The sequence below is a fragment of the Mustelus asterias genome, chromosome 7 (assembly GCF_964213995.1).
Source record: "Mustelus asterias chromosome 7, sMusAst1.hap1.1, whole genome shotgun sequence".
NCBI lineage: Eukaryota > Metazoa > Chordata > Chondrichthyes > Carcharhiniformes > Triakidae > Mustelus > Mustelus asterias.
Genome location: NC_135807.1, coordinates 24256258 through 24276697, shown reverse-complemented (window position 1 = coordinate 24276697; position 20440 = coordinate 24256258). Strand labels below are relative to the sequence as shown.

The following is a 20440-nucleotide window of genomic DNA, read 5'->3' as shown; positions in this document are numbered from 1 at the left end:
CTCCTGCTCCTATTTCTTATGTTCTTATGTTCTTATAAGAATGGAGTAAAAATTTATAAGTTCAGTTCCCAGCATGTGCTAAATAGTTGATCCCAACCAGCATGGCAGTAAACTTGGTGCAATTCAACCACATCTTCATTGGACTATCAAAGGTGGAATTAATCAGATCCTACTTTTGATCATTAGTCATTGATCCCTGTTGAAAGCGCAGATAAGTGGTTCATTTAATCAGGTTTAATTTCAGTGCTTCTGTAATTAAATACCCTGCCAACACATAGAGGTTTACACATGCAGAATAACCAGATGGATAAGACTTTTGAAGCCCTCTTCCTTTGACCAGCTCACTTTGATCTGGCTTTATGTTGTCTTTTTCGTCTATCTGAATGTGACATTTCACTAGAGCTGTGACTATGGAGTGAACACTGTCTCCCGCATTGACTGCAAAGACGCCCGCAGAGATGATTTGCACATTCTGATGAGATATGTTTTGGTTAAAAAAAAAAGGCAAAACAATTATTTGTCAAACACCAGTGAAGACGGTACCTCTTTAAAGGGAGAAATATGAGAGGAATGTCACGCTTCCACTGAAAAGGGTTGTTTGACACTTAGAGCCTGCAACCATATTATGTTAGAACAGCCATGATTGATGCAATTATGAATGAACCAATTCAACAATTTTATTACAGTGAACATGATCAGAGGATGCTTGTCAATGAGACTCATGTCACCTGTAAACAGTGAGGCTTCTGGTTCTTTCTGAGAACACAGTAATTGAGCAAACATAATATTCATATTGAAACAATAAAAAAAACATGTATCATATATGACCGGCTGTATAAATTACTCGGAATTGTCCCCTAGGAGAAAAAAAATGCTTGATTTGTGTGTACTAAATCACACACAGTGCCAAATACAAATGTATCACTGATTTCCCTGCCTGACACCCCACCCGCAGGAGTAGCCTTGTTTCCCCGCGCTGCATCCTGGATGTTGTAGTTCCTGCCGCCGCGCAGTCTCCGTGCCGCCGCCCGGCGCGGGACTACAGGTCCCAGCGGCCACCGCGCCACGCCTTGTAGCCCTTTAAGGACACGTGACGCCGGGCACTGGCAGCTGGTTGTTCCTGCGTTCTGTCAAGATCCGAGTGAGTGCAGACAGGGGGTAGGTGATTGTTTTATTCTACGTGTTCACTGTGACAGAAAGCAGATCTCGACATGCCTATGTCTCCATGTCTTATGCATTCACAGATGATGTTTTATTCCATAGCCTGTTGTTTTTGGGGGAAAAAAACATGGGCATTAGGAGCAGAAGTAGGCAAATTCAGCCCTTCGAAAAAGGTACCAAGCTGTCTTTGGATTCATCTTGCTGTCACTTGGACTCAAGTAATTGTGCCTACGTATTTCCAAAGCAAACGATTCAACTTGATGATGTTTTTATTTATTTTTATAGATTGTTGTTGTTTGGATTGTGTGTGCCCCAGGCAATGGGAATGTTGTGGAAAATAGAAACAGAAACTAAGATCCTGCTCTTGTGTGTGGTGCTACTTATGGGCACACCTTGTGTTTAATAAAAAATAATTGATGTAAAGCAAAAGTTGTCATTGATTATGGTGTCTTTGGAAATGTTTTTGGTGCTGGAACTTTTGTGCACAAGTATTGATTGATTGATTGTGGATGGAGTGAGTGAGAGATGTGTATTAAAAGGCAGCAGCATATCTGAGGTTTGTTAGGTTTCTGTGGAAGTTGATCAGGATTCCTGCTAGACCTGTAGTCTGACAGGGATATTGTACCTGTTGAGTCTCCTTTTTTTTTGCAACTGATCATGTGCAGTTGGTTTACCCATTACAGATATTCCCCACCTGTCTCCGATGGAATCGAAAATGTTCCAGAACAAGTATTTCTGAAACTTTCCAAATTGCAATGTTCTATCCCATGTGTGAATATCCCATGATCTCAACAAAACTGAATGATCATGCTTCTAGTTTACTGGGCCATCTGTCAATGTCCTTTTTCAGTTTACTTTTAACAAGATCTCTGTGCTTGTCTTTAGGGGAGTTCAGTTCAGTGATGTAACTTTTAATTACTTTTTAGGTGTGTGTGTTATGAATTATATATAATTGTATTTGCAAATGATGTGTCACAATCCAGATACTGCATCCTGCTTTACAAGCTAACCAACTTTTCGATTTGTTTTAAAAAGAAAGCAAGCCAATTTAAATTGAGTGCTAAAAGGGACATGAACTTTCCAATCTCTACAATTCCAAACCATTTCCTTTTGATCTGGGAGTGTGTTTCCACAGATAACGATTAGATACTGTGATCTTAAGGAGATAGTGCTTCATCTTAATAGCACAATTGTTCATTGCATAACGTTCCTTTCCGAAGCAGTGACTTGGAACACAGGAGTGGATTTTATGCTCCTTGCTGGTAGATCAGAGGCATGTAAAATTCAGCTGGTGACTTTCTCGCTGCCTATCCTCCTCATTCTTGGTCACTTTTGGGGCATCACCCCACATTCTACTATCACAGGTGTTTTGCCCACTGCAAGGGGAGACCCATGTTATGTTGGAAACCAGCAGCTTCAGCTGATGGGGAGGAAATCTCCACTAACAATTCTTTAAAGGGGTGCAGGAACAGTGGAACCTTGGGGTATTGAAGGTTGCTGAACAGGTGGAGCGAGCAATTAATAAAACATAAAGTAAGCTGGGTTTTGGGATATAGAGTACAAGAGCAAGAACGTTATGCTGAACTCATACAAGATATTAGTTAAACTTCAGCAGAAATACATTAGACAGCATTCAGGAAATCTCCAACATCACCCCTTGACATTCAAACACCTTTGCTGAACCTCCCACTATCAACATCCTTGGAGCTATCATAGACCAGAAACTTAATTGGAGCAACTGTGTAAGGACTGTGGCCACTCTGTGCATAGGGAGGGGGTGGGGCAGCTGGAATGGGTGAGCAGTCATTCTAGGCCTGGTCAAGTTGTCCATTAACATGTCCAGGCAGATGGTGATTGTACGGAATATCCAAATTGCCTGTCTTGTCTTCTACCGCATCTACATTCATGGCTGTGTGGCAGTGTTTGCTGGTATGCTTCAGGTGTTCTGCAACCTGCAGGCACTGTGGGGCTGGGGTGCAACATTACCCTGGTAATGAAATTTTAGCATGGCCAATCCACCGAACCTATACATCTTCGGACTGTGGGAGGAAACTGGAACAGCCGGAGGAAACCCAGGCAGGCACTCGGAGAATGGTTCACTATCTGTGTGGAGTTTGTACAAAGTTGGAATCGAACCTGGGTCCTTGGCGCTGATGCAGTATTCTCCATTTGCCTGGATGAGTGCAGCTCCATCAATTCCCAAGAAGCGTGTGCACTGTATCTCATAGATGCCCAGTCTAAGTTGCTAGATCTTATCAAAATCTATCCCATTTAACATGGTGGTAGTACCATAGACACAATGGGAGTTATCCTCAAAGTGAAGGTCAGATTTCATCTCCACGAGAACTGTGCAGTTGGCACACCTATCAATACTGTCATGGGCAGATGCATCTACGAGAGGTAGATGGGTGAGGAGAAGCTTAAGCAGTGTTTTTTCCCCTTTTATTGGTACTTTCACCACTTGCCACAGACTCAGTCTAGCAGGTGTGTCCTTTAAGGCTTGGTCACCAGAACTGCTACCAAGCCATTCCGGGTGATGGACATTGAAGTTCCATAGTCAGAATATATTCTGCGCCCTTGCCACCCTCTGGGCAAGATGTTCTGGCCTTGTTTGAACTGAAACAGGAAAATCCCACTTGAGATCAATGGATCTTTCCATGGTCCGCCCCTCGCCTGCTCCGATTCCCGTGGTGGGCAGGACAGTAAAATTGGCCCCTCTAAGTTTCCTCCAAGTGGTATTCAATGTAGATGTGTATTGATTCATTAGCTGAGGGAGGACAGCAGGTGGTAATCAGCAGGAGGTTCCCTTGCCAATCTTCAACCTGACACCATGAGACTTCATAAGATCTGGGAGTTGATGTTGTGAATTCCCAGGGCAACTCCCTCCTGACTGTATACCACTGTCCTACTGCTGCTTTGGTGTCTCTCTGTTGGAAAGACAGGACATACCAAGTATAGTGATGGTGGTGTCTGCAAAATTATCTGTAGGGTCTGATTTCATCAGTATGACTATGTCAGGCTGTTGCTTGACGCGACTGTGTGACAGCTCTGCCAATTTTTGGCACAAGCCGCCAGATTTAGTAAGGAGAGGTTTGCCAGGTCAATAGGCCCTGCATTACTAGTTCAGTAATATTACCACTATGCCACCATCTCCACTTAAGGCCTGACATATTCGTAATTCTAGCATTACCACCAAGCCACGGGATCAACCCTGTTTCAATGAAGTGTGGCATTCCAGGAGCAGCACCAGGTGTACCTTTAAAAAAAAAAATTAGGTGTCATCATGGTGAACATATAACACCAGGACTGCTTGTGTGCCAAACAGGGAAAGCAACTACCCACTGAGTTAAGCAGTCCCACAACCACCAGATCAGATCTCATTCCTGCCACATCCAGCCATGAAGGGTGACGGATAGTTAAACAACTTGCTGGAGGAGAAGGTTTCACATCCTCATCCTCCATGATCGGGGAGCCCAGTATATTAATGCAAAAGACAAAGATGAAGCATTTGAAACTATTTTCAGCAGAAGTGCTGAAAGGATGATCCATCTCCACCTCTTCCAGCAGTCCCCAAAAACACATCTTCAGTAAATTTAATTATCTCCATGTAATATCAAGAAATGGCTGAAGGCACTAGATATTGCAGTGGTCCTGCTCCCTGGCTGGGTAGGAATGCTGGGTTTGGCCCATGGGCTGCCTGTTGGACAAGCGTGACCCTCGCAGGGTAAGGGCTGTAGAAGCATCGGAATAGCAAACCCAACCACCCTGCCCAGGCCTCGCACCATCGCTCTGATGAAGGGTCATCCAGGCTCCAAACATTGGCTCTATTCTCTCTCCACAGATGCTGTCAGACCTGCTGGGATTTTCCAGCATTTTCTGTTTCTGTTTTGGATTCCAGCATCCGCGGTATTTTGCATTTATCTGATTTTGATTTATTATTGTCACATGTATTAGTGTACAATGAAAAGTATTGTTTCTTGTATGCTATACAGACAAAGCATACCGTACATAGAGAAGGAGAGAGTGCAAAATATAGTGTTACAGTCATAGCTAGGGTGTAGAGAAAGATCAACTTAATGCAAGGTAAGTCCATTCAAAAGTCTGACAGCAGCAGGGAAGAAGATGTTCTTGAGTCGGTTGGTACATGACCTCAGACTTTTGTATCTTTTTCCCGACGGAAGAATGTGGAAGAGAGAATGTGCGTGGGGTCTTTAATAATACTGGCTGTTTTGCGAAGGTTGTGGGAAGTGTAGACAGAGTCAGTGGATGGGAGACTGGTTTGCGTGATCGAATGGGCTACATTTATGACCTTTTGTAGTTTCTTGTGGTCTTGGGCAGAGCAGGAGCTATATCTTGCACCATCCTGAGTTGGGACGAGATTGCTATTCCCTCAATGTGATTGTCTCATCATTCTAGAACTGCCTTCATGATTGCACTCTTTGCTGCAATCCAAGAGGTGGCTTTGCCACCTTCTCAAAAGCAATTGAGGAGGCGCAACTGCCCATACCGCATGAATATGTAATTCCAGTACCTGAGAATATGAAGGGAAGAAAGTATGGCAAGCTATTCAAATCCTTATTGAGACCACATCTAAAGTGTTTCATTTCATTCTGGGCATTCACTTCTGGAAATATTGGCCTTGGAAGGAATGCAATTTCACCAGAACATTATCAAAACTCTGGAACCTGTAGTGTACTTGGATTTCCAGAAGGCATTTGATAAGGTGCTGTAACAAAGTTAACTTCACAAAAGAAGAGCTCCCGTTCTAGGGGGTAATGGGTAGAGGATTAATTGGCTGACAGAAAACATAAAGCAGGGGTAAATGAGTCATCTTTAGGCTGGCAAACTGTAACCAGTGGAATGCCACAGAGATCTATGCTGGGACCTCAACTATTTACAATTTATATCAATGATGGGGGATCGAATGAATGATCACTAAATTGGCTGATGCCACCAAGATGAGGAGGGCAGTAGGTTGTGACAAAGACATCAGGAATCTGCAGAGAGACATAACTTAAGTGGATGGGCAAAAGAATTAGAATCCGAGAATCCCTACATTGCAGAAGGACGCAATTTGGTCTATCGAGCCTGCACAGACAACAATCCCACCCAAGCCCTATCCACAACCCCACATATTTGCACTGCTAGTCCCCTTGACATTAAGGGGCAATTTGACATGGCCAATCAACCTAACCTGCACATCTTTGGAGTATGGGAGGAAACCGGAGCACCCAGAGGAAACCCACGCAGACAAGAAGAGAATGTGCAAACTCCACATGGAAAGTGACCTGAGACCAAAATTGAACTCGTGTTCCTGATGTTGTGAGACAACAGTGCTAACCGCTATGCCACCATGCTGCCCATTGACAGATGGGAGTAGAGTGTGGGAAAATGTGAACTTGTCCACTTTACCAGGAAGATGAGAAAAAGTATTTAAAATGAGGGAGAGTGTCGTGGTTCCCCAGGACGACAATTTATTCACATCAATTAAAACAGAGAGTCTGAGCAGCGATCTTCCAAGCAATAGACTTTATTTCTCAGCACAAGAGATAAAGTCGGGAACGTCCGGAACACTCCAAAGAGCCCTTGGGCTTACAGTCTTTTATGTACATTTCAGCCTCATATTTCAAGATCCTCCTCTCCCTTTTACAGCCTGTCCTTGGTTGTTATCTTACCCTACAGCCCTATCTTTCTTTGGCCACCATTAATTTTAGTTGACCCTTTATCTGTTTTCTTTGCATTTGGTCGTTCCCTGTTATATCTCGTTGTCTCTTAAACCATGGTGGTTATAACTCTTGCTCTTATCTGAACTTTTCTGTTTGTATAATAATCGTGGTTTTGTAGGCTAAGGCGAATGTGTTTAGAAGAAAAGACATCCCCCCTGCTGATTTATGGTCCACTATTAAGTTGAACCACCGAGCAGTCTTCCTTGTTTTCTTAAGTGACTATTGTCTGCTTTCCTTAATTAGTGATTGCTATATTACTTCTCTAGTTCCTCCACTTTGACTATATCGACTACACTTGATTATATTAGGTCACACGAAGTTATTTTAGGTTATATACCCATCTCACTACTCACCTAAATCTGCTATATCATTTTACTAAAACCTGTGAATCTGAATTTCATACCTAGCTCATACAATATCTAATACAATTTCCCTTACAATCCCCCCTTTGAGGCTTCCCTAGCCTCATCCCAATTATCAAGTTCAAATAATCCCCTTGCTCAATCCCATTTGTATTTTATTTTAATCACTTTTCCCAGGCGATGTGGAGGAGCCGACTATTTTGGTCAGGGATCAGTGTCCCTATTCTAACTTTATCATAATTTGTCTATCCTGGTTCTGATTTTTGGGTTGCTCCTCCAGATTGCCTGCCCCTGACAGTCATCAGCCAAAAACCTTCCCACTCTTGTCTAGGGAAGGGAAAAAGACTGATTCCTGTGTACAGACTAAGTTCTCCTGGTTTCGTGCGGACTTCAGCAAAGTGCTGTTGTTTCCACAAGGTGATCTTCCACTATTGTAGTTATTTTACAGAGTGACGAGTTTCAACTTCGACCAAGGTCATTGTGAATCCACTCAGCGGGGGCGGCTCAAGATTTTCCCATTCCTCTGTTTTTTCTCTTGAGCGTGAGCTGCTTAGCACCCGCGTCACCATCTGCCGCGCTGCCATTCTGGTAAGGAAGGATCTCAGGGCGGGTAAAAAACAACAAAATATCAATCCCAGAATGATTATTGTTGCGATTGCTACAGCTCCAGCTTTGGCAAACCACGCCCCCCATCTTCCTAATATTCTGTCCAGCCAACTCCATACCTCATGCCCAAACCCAGCATTTTCTTTCACTTCTTTCTTAAGATTTCTTAACTTATTCATGGCTTGTGTAAATGACCCCTCTGGATTAGTGTTATTAGGGATAAATGTGCAGCACTGATCCCCAAACATAACACACACTCCTCCTTTCTCTGCCAGGAGCCAATCTAACGCCTGTCGATTTTGCCACGCCATTTTGCTGGTCACATCCAACTGCTCTCCTAAGGCCTCCAGGGCATCATTCGTATAATTAATAAACCTCTGCTGATTATAATAGATGTAATTGATCCACTCAGTATTCTTGCTGGGTGTGATCCAAACAAAGAGGGATTCAAACCCTGCAGCTATTTCGTTCCTAGCTTTGAACTCATTCGGGATGCCGCGGGGCTGTCCGATTGCGTCCAATTTTATCGTAGGGTCAGGGGTATATGCCCTCTTAATTCTTTGTGATTTAATTTCTTTTTCCACCGGTAGTATCACAGTGCTCTGGGCAAGCATAACTCGAGCACATAGTCCTTTCCAATTCTGTGGTAATTTTGCCAATAGCCCTTTCTCCGGGCCACAAAGCCACCAGAGATCGGCCAGTTGATTTTCTTGATAGTCTAACACATAAGGAGGGGGTGCCCATCCCCCTCCTGAGAGGATCAGATTAAGAACATCGGTTATATTCCAAATCCTTTCACACTCTCCTGTGTAATTTCCCACACTACTTCCTGTGCTACTTTCCCTCCAATAGCAATCTTGGATTTGTAAGTTAGGCTCTACACTCCATTCCTTTGGGACCGCGTCCACTGCCGTTTTTGGCCACTTTGGACATCTGTGGGTCAAGTTGTAGATGCCCTTTTTTACCCCAGCAAACAGGATGCAGTGGTATTGACACAACGGCGGCTCACCTTTACAAAGGTTATCACATGCGGATCCGGAACAGTCTATCTTCTCATACGAGTAGTTCCGATTCCCTATCATATGATACCGTATATATGTGGTATATGGACGGCAATTTTCCTTTCTCCAGCTTTGTTTCCTGGTTCTACAGTCTCCTGATCCCCATGGTATATCAGTTACTTGGGTGTTAGGTTTCTCTGATGCACATACTACACACTCTTTCCCATCACTGTTTTTCTGACCTGTATACTCAGCCCATTTCCACCATTTGTTTTTCTGCGCTTTCTCCCAAATAGTATTTGTGCTCACAAATCGTTTACGTCTTGTTTGTCTTAATACTCTATCTTCCTGATTCTGCACCCTTATGTCTTCTGTATCCCATTCTCCTTTTCTATGGGTCACGGAAGTTCCTAAGGGAAATAGTTTCCAACTCCCAGGTGGGGAATGGGGCCCCTTCCCTGTCCTCACCTCCCTCGGCACCTTGACTAATAGGCTCAGGCTGGGCATTTGTATCATCAGCCAGCTCATGTACAGAACTACTTTCATCATCCTCTATTCTTTTTGTTCTTCCTTGGCTCTGTTCCTCCTCCCCACGATTCTCCCCGTGTATTTCTATCTCTTCCTCGCTATCACCTCTATCCACTCTGTGTACTTCTTCAATTTCCCTTCTCTCCCCTACCCCTGGTACTGTTCTGGTACAATGGTTCAAGTGATACCACAGTGTACTGCCTTCTACTTGCAACGCCGTGGGAGACACTTTGGTGACTTCAAACGGTCCTTCTCGTCTCGGTTCGTTCCAACGTCTCCGGAACTTTCTGATGTATACTCGATCTCCAGGCTTGATCTGATGTTCTGTTACCGGATTCTCCTCCTCCTTGGCTTTTTCCTGTTCAGATATAGTTCTATGTATAACAGTTAATTGTTGTATATATTCTTTTGTGCTTTGATCTAAACATTCTAGCGTAGGACCTCCTGATCCCCTGATCTTAGGTACCGGCATTACTCTTCCTGTCATCATTTCATGTGGGCTCAAATGTGTGATTCTGTTTTCCTGACTCCTGTACTGCATTAGAGCCAATGGCAGAGCATCTATCCAGTTTTTCCCTGTTTCATTGCAAATTTTGCTTATTTTAGCCTTAAGGGTCCCGTTTGCTCTCTCCACCATTCCTTGGGATTGAGGGTGATATACGCATCCAAACTTCTGCTTTATTCGGAGTGCCGAGAGTGTCTCTCTCAGTGCCCTTCCTATAAAAGCAGATCCATTGTCTGAACTTAATTGCGTGGGTATGCCAAATCTTGGGATAATTTCTTTTGACAGGAAGTTAATCACCGTTCCAGATCCTTGATCTTTGGATGGCGTTGCTTCTATCCATCTGCTGAATCTATCAATAATCACTAACATGTATCTTTTCCCTCTTACCACCTTTCCCATATCCACATAGTCCATGCATAGATGTTTAAATGGTCCTTCAGGAATGGGTATATGCCCTATTGGGGCAGTAATGCCCTTCCTGATGTTATTCTGAGCACACACCTCACACTGACTTAGTATGTAGTCAATCGAGTTTTGCAGGTATGGTGACCAGAATCCTTCCTTCTTGATCTTTCTAGCCACTTCTCCTCTTGCACAGTGGTCCACTCCATGCGCTTCGCTAATTAGTACGGTTAGTAATGATGTGGGTGCTATGACCAATCCCTCCCCATTTCTCCATATCCTGTCCTGTTGTCCCTGTAGTGCTCCTCTATCTTTCCACATTGTCTTTTCAGCTACAGAGGTTTCCTCCTGTAATTGTGCTACATCTTCTAATGTGATATGAGGTTCGATATCCCCCGTACCTGGCCCTGGGTGCGGCCTTGCTATTTCTACTGGGGCTATCGTAGCCTCAATGCATCCTGACGCTTCTTTAGCTGCCTTGTCGGCTTTGGTGTTTCCCTGTGTGATGCTGTCTGCTCCCTTTTTATGCGCCTGACACTTAATTATGGCTAATTCCCTTGGACCCATCATGGCCCTTATTAAAGCCCTGATTTGACCTTCGTGTTGTATTGGTCCTCCTCTGCTTTTCATAAATCCCCTTTGCTTCCATATTGCCCCAAACAGATGGCAGACCCCGTGGGCATAGGCCGAATCAGTATAAATTTCCAATGCTTCCCCGTTTGCTAGCTCACATGCTCTGGTCAATGCTTTAAGTTCTGCCAGTTGGGCTGAACAGGGCTGTTCACATTTCTCTGCTTCTATGACTTCAAGTGTTTCCCCTTTCTGTTCAACTATGGCATAGCCTGCGTGGTTTCCTAAGTGATCCCTGTAACATGAGCCATCTACATACAGTATCCTTTTCCCTTCTGTCACTAGTCCCTCTGCTCTTAAATCTTTCCTCAGTTTCATAAATGTTTTTGCTTCTCTTAAGCATTCATGTTCTTCTCCCTCATGAGGTAATGGCATGTAATCAGCTGGATTTACTCTGTTGCACTTTATTATCGTGATATCTGGAAATGTGGTTAGCATTCGATAATGATGGATCCTAGCAGGTGTCAGCACAAATTTTCCCTGCTCAATCAATTCAGCTACCTTATGGTATACATGTATGTTTATCGGATATCCCATTGTGACCGTGGCTGCCTTTTCGTACGCCCACCAAGCTGCTGCCAGACCTTGATAGCACGGAGGGTATCCCATCGCTACGTCGTCTAGCTTGGTACTGTAATATGCTACAGCCTGCCTTCGTCTACCCTTGCAATTTTCCTGCATTAACATTGCTGTAGCAAATCCGGCTTCTCTGTTACTCACAAATAAGTCAAAGGGCTTGTCATAGGTCGGTAAAGCCAATGCTGGTGCCTGTGCCATTTCTCTTTTCACGTTTTCAAATGCGTCTGAAGCATCTTTATCCCATTTTAGTTTGGCTTTTAATTCGTCACACCCTGCCTCCTTCATTATCTTTCGTAGTGCCTGCGTTTTTTCGGCATAGCTTTCCACCCATTCTGAACTGAATCCTGTCATTCCCAAAAATGTCATCATTTGTCCCACCGTCCGTGGTTTCGGAACTTTTAGTACTGCTTCTATTTGCTGTGAAGCTATCTCCTTCTGTCCTGCTGATATTTCTCTTCCCAAGTATTCTACCTTTTTCTGGCACAGCTGCAGCTTTTTCCTTGATACTTTATGACCCCCTTCTGCTAGCCTTTTCAATAGTTTTAAACTATCCTTCCTGCACTGTTCTTGTGTTCCTGTGCATAATAATAAATCATCCACATATTGTATTAGTGTTCCTTCCAACTGTATTCCTTCTAAATCTGCTCTCAACACCTGATTGAATACATGTGGGGAATGTTTAAATCCTTGGGGCATCCTATTGTATGTGTATTGTTTCCCCTCGTACGTAAATGCAAAGAGATACTGACTTTCTTGAGCTAGTGGTACACTAAAAAATGCCGAACATAGGTCTATTACAGTAAACCATCTACATTCAGGTGGTATATTTGTCATCAAGGTATAAGGGTTTGGAACCTCTGCTGGCATATCTTCCACTACCTCATTAATTGCCCTTAGGTCATGCACCAATCTCCATTTTTCTCCGTCCGCCTTTTTCACTGGTAGTAGCGGTGTATTACACCTGCTCCGGGTTTCTTTTAATACCCCTGCTTCTATCAATCCCTTAATTGTCCCTCTAATTCCTTCAATTGCTTCTGTCTTGATTGGGTATTGCGGCCTATACGGCCCCTGACGTCCTATCTTTAATCTGACTTCAACTGGATTAGCGTTTTTGACCCTCCCTACATCCGTGTCCTGTCTGGACCACAACTCCTGCGGGAGGGAGTTCAAATCCTGCTCTAACCTCTCTCTCCACTCCAGTTCCTGTTTCTCGATTTGCACTCCTATTGTTATCTGCTTCGGTTTCCCAAGCATTTTAACATCCAAAATTATTTTCGTCATTTGTCCATTGCTGGACGTCCAAATATCTACATTGTCTGTCTGGACAAATTCTAAATCTTGTGCTCTCAACACCATTGGCCCTAGGTCTTTTGATCTGTATCCCGGATTCACTTTCAATGTGACATGTGGCTCCGCCCCAGATACAGAGAACCATTTGTTAACCCATTCATTCCTAACAATGGTGAGGGCTACTCCCTCTAGTCCGATTAAAATACTTCCTGACTTTATTTCCTGTTCTCGTCCTGCCTCCCTTTCCCATTTCTCCTGTATCTCAGGTTCCTGCCCTTCATCAAATATCATTGTACTGTGTAATTCTGTTCTTGGCCATTTGGCTTGTGGAACCCAAGTGTTTATAAGCTTTCCCCAAACTTCCCATATCTGTTTTTTAACTTGTTCCTCTATATCTCCCAACCAATATACATTAACCCCTTCCTTTCCTGGTATTTCAAGTGGATACATTCCCATCAAATCAATTCCTTGTTCAGTGCATTCTAATTTCAGTCCTAAACCTAGGATTGCATCCCTTCCCAATAGATTTAAAGGAGTTTTATCACATACTAAAATAGGTACATGGGTTGTCTTATTTCCAATGGTAACAGGCACCGGCGTCGTCATTCGAGCTAATGTTACTTTCCCCGAGAACCCCACAGTTTTTACAAACTGGTTTGACAATGGTTAGTGATCCGCATATTTCGTTTGCATGCACGAACATGTGGCGCCGGTGTCTATCATCATGGGGACCTCGATCCCTCCTACTCTAACGTTAACTATAGGTTCCTGCTCTGCAGTTTCTGTTATCTGTACGTACTGTCCTACCATTTCGGGGTTCTCTGGGCCTCCCTATGGGGAATTCTGATGGTTTACCGGCCCCTGAAACATTGGGATGCTGTTTGGCGATCCTTGGATCAGTTGTTGGCCTGTCTGCTGCTGGTTTTCTCCCTGTCTGGGGAAATTCCGCGGGCAATTCCTTTTTATGTGCCCTGCCTCCCCGCACCCCCAACACACACCTGAAGGGCCAGGCAGTGGTCCCTGTCTCGGAGTCTGATGATTAACCTGTCCCTGTCCTCTCTGATTCTGATAGGGTGGCCTACCACCTCCCTGTCCTTTCCCATTTCTATTCCAGTCAGTCTGACTTTGCAGGGCGTATGGGTTTTGATAATTTAGGCCATAGGCTCCTGGGTTCATGGACAGTGGGAAGGCAGAAATGTTATAGGTTATGACGGGCTGGCCTCCATCTCCGCTCCCCCCTTTGATTAGTGCAGGTATTTCCTCTGGCTTTTGCTCCACCATCATTGGTGCTATTTTTCTGGGTGCGAGATCCTCTTTTGCCTTCAGTTTATCCTTGCTTTTGATCTCCTCCAACTGTGCCTGAAGGAGTTTACGTTGTACCTCCTTCAGCTGTTTGTCTGCATTCTTTTCATCTTTGCGATGTCTCTCTACTGCATGGGCAACATAATCCACAAACTCTGGGTAATTTTTTGAGTCCAAGCCCACCACTTCCTCCAGCCTTGTCTTAGCTGGGGCTGGCAAGCCCTCTAGGATTGCAGCCCGGAACATGGAGTTGGTCAGTGGGTCTATTAGAATGTCCCTCTCCGTGTCCCTTCTCCACCTTTTTAATTGATTCTCCACATACACAGCTGCATTCTCCTCCTCACCCAGTGGCTCTCCCTTTAGGGTTTTTACATCCATTCGATTGGGGTACATATCCCGCAGTGCCTGCCAGATGTCTTGGCGGTACTGGTCCATTAGTATCCCATCCACCGCTGGGTCATAAGCTGCGGTCGGGATGCCAGCACGTCTCATTACTTCCGCCATTTGGTCCATTCCTAGCACCTTTGTCAGGAGAGCTTTGATGTCGCCCAGTGCCATCCTTTTTCCCACCATTCCCGCCTCCAACTGTCCAATCCACCTTCCAGCCCCATCCAAAATATTGGGTAATTCATTAATTAAATTAGGCAAATCCTGACCTGACCAAGGGATATACTGCGGTCTGCCACCCTTCAGAATCACCGGGAATACCCTTTTCCCTCTCCTATCCACATCTGGAAACTTTACAGGTGGGTGCCTTTCCCGCCTTGATTTTCTTTGCACCCCTAACATTGATTGCCTCCCTTCGTCTTCACTACTCTCTTCTGTTTCTCCTTCCGTCTCTCTCGCCATTCTACTTTCCTCTGGGTGCTTCCACCTCCATCCTTTTGTGCCCATTCCTCCTTCGTCATCTGTTTTATGTCATATTCTCCCTCAAAATTCATTTTGCCTGATATAACTGGGTACAGTCCCGTGAAGCTCTGTTTCTCTAAGTATGGGGGTGGGGCTACGTTTGGATCTTCCAATTTTGCTTTTTCCTCAAGTTGTACTGGCATCTGCATTCTACCTCCCCTCCATACCCCTCTTCTCTCTTTCCCTTCTTGTTGGAATAGGGCTAATATCTCTAACTCCTTTTCTCGCTTCTCCCTTCTTTTGCTCGATTTATCCTTAATTTTATAGTTCTTTATCATTCCCTTCTGGTCCTCACACCTCTCTATGGACCATGTGCCTTCCTCCGGCCACTGTGTATTGGTCTTATTTGTTCTTTTGGCCCATTTTTTAGAGACGTGTTCTATATCTCCCCTGAGGGCTGGGAACTTATCCCCTAATATCTCCACTGGTGTCTTAACTTGGTGCGCCATTACTCGTCTTTTTGGATCACTGTCGCAATTTTTGTCACTTAATCTGTCAGAGTTAGGTATCACAGTGATTATTACTTGCTGTATTGTTTTTCCATGCTCAGTCCCCTGTTTACCTTTCCTTTGGATTTCTTTTGCCACTATCTGTAATTCTAACCGGGGTCCTGATATCCACTTCCCCGTAGTCCCCTGTCCCGGCACTATCTTCCTCTCCCGGGCCAGAGGGTAGTAGGTTTTCACTTGCTCGTCTATGTGTATAAGAATCCTGTATCGGTCAGATCCCTTTATTAATTTCTCTAGGGTTTCCAATTTTATTTCGTCTATCCAATTCCTATCGACTACTCTTTCCCATTTTACATACGGCCACTCATTCTTTATCTCCTCTAAGTTAATTATGTGTGTAATCTTTTTCCAATCCAGTGTTGCTTCCGTTTTTGTTATTATTCAAAGATTAGTTATTTTCAATCTTGTCACCAGGCAGTTTTGTCAGGGTAATTTTTCAAGTTGTTAGTTATTACCCTACCTATATTCCGACTCTCTCTCTTATTTCTGTCCTTCACGCTGTTTTCTCAGACCAGTTTGTTCAAATTGGTCTTTTACTTCCTCTATTCTAGCTGCTACTCCCCTTTCCTGTGCTTAAAATCCACTCCTGTGCTTTTGACTACTGTATTAGGTCAGAGAGCGATCTCTCACTGATCTCTCTCCCTCTCGGTTGACGTCCCTTACCCGAGGTCCTGGGTAGGTTTGGACTGGCAGGTTTTCCCACACTTACTCTCTTCTGGGCAAGTCGTGACCTGAAAAACCCGCTCCAAACCGCTTGACTTAACCTCATTGCATTACTTTAGCTTTCGGCCTTTTTCCCGTCTCACTTTTTACCCATTCACAGACAATACAGTATTCGCAGCGCGCTTTTGCATGCAAAAATTCTGCTCTTCGGATCAGACTCAGTCTCTCAAAATTTTTACACAATTTGGTTTTACCTGTGCAGGATATCTTTTTGGGTTGGGGAGATCCAGGACCAGCAGAGAGCCGGGCGCACCGGGCCTCGAGAAAACCCCTTTCTGACAACAAGGATTTACATGCATGCAAGTCTGCTTACCTTGTTGACAGAAGGCCGGCTGGGGACCTCTCGGTTCCGGCTGGACCACCGTCTCCGCCACTCCTTCCAGATGCTTTTCTGGGCGATCTCTCACCAACCCTGCTAAGCAGCGCCAATTTTGTCGTGGTTCCCCAGGACGACAATTTATTCACATCAATTAAAACAGAGAGTCTGAGCAGCGATCTTCCAAGCAATAGACTTTATTTCTCAGCACAAGAGATAAAGTCGGGAACGTCCGGAACACTCCAAAGAGCCCTTGGGCTTACAGTCTTTTATGTACATTTCAGCCTCATATTTCAAGATCCTCCTCTCCCTTTTACAGCCTGTCCTTGGTTGTTATCTTACCCTACAGCCCTATCTTTCTTTGGCCACCATTAATTTTAGTTGACCCTTTATCTGTTTTCTTTGCATTTGGTCGTTCCCTGTTATATCTCGTTGTCTCTTAAACCATGGTGGTTATAACTCTTGCTCTTATCTGAACTTTTCTGTTTGTATAATAATCGTGGTTTTGTAGGCTAAGGCGAATGTGTTTAGAAGAAAAGACATCCCCCCTGCTGATTTATGGTCCACTATTAAGTTGAACCACCGAGCAGTCTTCCTTGTTTTCTTAAGTGACTATTGTCTGCTTTCCTTAATTAGTGATTGCTATATTACTTCTCTAGTTCCTCCACTTTGACTATATCGACTACACTTGATTATATTAGGTCACACGAAGTTATTTTAGGTTATATACCCATCTCACTACTCACCTAAATCTGCTATATCATTTTACTAAAACCTGTGAATCTGAATTTCATACCTAGCTCATACAATATCTAATACAATTTCCCTTACAAGAGACAACACAATGCTGTGGTACAGAGTGATCTGTGTGTCTTGAATCATTTCATGCAGATAGAGCAAGTGAAGGCAAAATGTTGCCATTTAGAGCAAGGGGAATAGAGTATAAAAATAGTGAAGTTTTGCTACGTTTGTCCTGGGTGTTGATGATTTGATTTATCATTGTCACATGTATTAGTATACAGTGAAAAGTGTTGACTGGGAGTGTCTCGGAGTGTTGACCCATTAGAGAAAATCTCCATCACAAGGGAGGAAGTGTTAGGTTTTTCAGGGAATATAAAGACTGACGAATCCCCAGGGCCTGATGGAATCTATCCAAGGCTGCTCAAGGAGACGAGAGGTGAAATTGCTGGGCCTCTGACGCAAATCTTTGTCACGTCATTGGACACAGGTGAGGTCCCAGAGGATTGGAGGATAGCTAATGTGGTCCCGTTATTTAAGAAGGGTAGGAAGGATAACCCGGGAAATTATAGGTCGGTGAGCTTGACGTCCGTGGTAGGGAAGTTGCTGGAGAGGATTCTTAGAGATAGGATGTATGTGTATTTAGAAAGGAATAAACTCATTAATGATAGTCAGCATGGTTTTGTGAGAGGGAGGTCATGCCTCACTAACCTGGTGGAGTTTTTTGAAGAAGTGACTAGAATGGTTGATGAGGGAAGGGCCGTGGATATCGTCTATATGGACTTCAGTAAAGCGTTTGACAAAGTACCTCATGGTAGATTGGTGCAAAAGGTTGGATCTCATGGGATAAAGGGGGAGGTGGCTAGATGGGTGGAGAACTGGCTTGGTAACAGAAGACAGAGGGTGGTAGTGGAAGGGTCTTTTTCCGGCTAGATGCCTGTGACTTGTGGTGTTCCGCAGGGCTCTGTATTGGGACCTCTGCTGTTTGTGATTTATGTAAACGATCTGGAAGAAGGTGTAACTGGGGTGATCAGTAAGTTTGCGGACGACAGAAAAATGGCTGGACTTGCAGATAGTGAGGAACATTGTCAGAGGCTACAGAAGGTTATAGATAGGCTGGAAATTTGGGCAAAGAAATGGCAGATGGAGTTCAATGCAGATAAATGCGAAGTGATGCATTTTGGTAGAACTAACGTAGGGGGGAGCTATACGATAAATGGCAGAACCATAAAGGGTGTAGATACGCAGAGGGACCTGGGTGTGCAAGTCCACAGATCCTTGAAGGCGACGTCACAGGTGGAGAAGTTAGTGAAGAAGGCATATGGCATGCTTGCCTTTATCGGACGGGGCATAGAGTATAAAAGTTGGGGTCTGATGTTGCAGTTGTATAGAACGTTGGTTCGGCCGCATTTGGAATACTGCGCCCAGTTCTGGTCGCCACACTACCAGAAGGACGTGGAGGCTTTGGAGAGAGTGCAGAGGAGGTTTACCAGGATGTTGCCTGGTATGGAAGGGCTTAGGTATGAGGAGAGATTGGGTAAACTGGGGTTGTTCTCACTGGAAAGACGGAGGATGAGGGGTGACCTAATAGAGGTGTATAAAATTATGAAAGGCACAGATAGGGTGAACGGTGGGAAACTTTTTCCCAGGTCGGTGGTGACGTTCACGAGGGGTCATAGGTTCAAGGTGAGGGGGGGGGGGGAGAGGTTTAACACGGATATCAGAAGGACATATTTTACACAGAGGGTGGTGGAGGCCTGGAATGCGCTGCCGGGCAAGGTGGTGGAGGCGGACACACGGGGAACGTTTAAGACTTATCTAGATAGCCACATGAACGGAGTGGGAATGGAGGGATACAAAAGAATGGTCTAGTTTGGACCAGGGAGCGGCGCGGGCTTGGAGGGCCGAAGGACCTGTTCCTGTGCTGTATTGTTCTTTGTTCTTTATTGTTTCTTTTTTTGTTTTTTATTCCAATTCCATCAAATCAAGTCCAATTCAGAGTCTCAACAAGTTGAGACATTCCCGATCCAAGTTGACAAGACAGGGCTCTCACCTCCTGTCTTGGGCTTGTTCTACATAGAACCATAGAAAATTACAGCTCAGAAACAGGCCTTTTGGCCCTTCTTGTCTGTGCCGAACCATTTTTTTGCCTAGTCCCACTGACCTGCACTTGGACCATATCCCTCCACACCTCTCTCATCCATGAACCCGTCCAAGTTTTTCTTAAATGTTAAAAGCATGATAAAGCATTTACCACTTTATCCGGCAGCTCATTCCACACTCCCACTACTCTCTGCGTGAAGAAGCCCCCCCTAATATTCCCTTTAAAACTTTTCTCCTTTCACCCTTAACCCATGATCCAAGCTGATTGGAGTATGCATAGCTCCTCCTCCAAGGCTTGATCTCATTTGCATCCTAGCCAAAAGGCTGAGATGCCGCTTTTAAAAATTGCTTCAAATGAAGCTAAAATGTAACCTAATGACTGCAGCCAAGTACAGCATGTCGATACTACACTTGATCTTAGCCAAAAGGCCGGGATTCTTGCACGCTATACAGACAAAGCATACCGTTCATAGAGAAGGAAAGGAGAGGGTGCAGAATGTAGTGTTACAGTTGTAAGTAGGGCATAGGGAAAAATCAACTTAATATGGGGTAGGTCCATTTCAAAAGTCTGATAGCAGCAGGGAAGAAGCTGTTCTTGAGTCAGTTGGTACTTGTCCTCAGACTTTTGTATCTTTTTCCCACGGAAGAAGGTTGGAAGAATATGTCCAGGCTGCATGGGGTCCTTAATTATGTTGGCTGCTTTTCTGAGGCAGCAGGAGTGTAGGCAGTGTCAATGGGTGGGAGGCTGGTTAGCGTAATGGACTGGGCTTTGTTCACAAACCTTTGTAGCTCCTTGCAGTCTTGGGCAGAGCAGGAGCTATACCAAGCTGTGATGCACCCAGAAAAAATGCTTTCTATGGTGCATCTGTAGAAGTTAGAGTCGTAGTGGACATATCAAATTTCCTTCATCTTCTGAGAAAATAGCAGTGTTGGTGGGGCTTTCTTGATTTGATTTATTATTGTCACATGTATTAGTATACAGTGAAAAGCATTGTTTCTTGCGTGCTACACAGACAAAACAAACCGTTCATAAAGAAGGAAAGGAGAGAG

At 44.3% G+C, this 20440-nt stretch overlaps 1 protein-coding gene across 1 annotated transcript in view; it reads left to right on the top strand.

Annotated features, from left to right (window-relative positions):
* Nucleotides 1-1084: 1084 nt before the first annotated feature.
* Nucleotides 1085-20440, top strand: part of tsnare1 (T-SNARE Domain Containing 1) — an 842640-nt gene continuing 823284 nt past the window's right edge. Inside the window, exon 1 of the mRNA XM_078217021.1 lies at nt 1085-1158. The gene's annotated coding sequence lies outside the window, so the exon portion shown is untranslated. The remainder of the gene's footprint in view (nt 1159-20440) is intronic.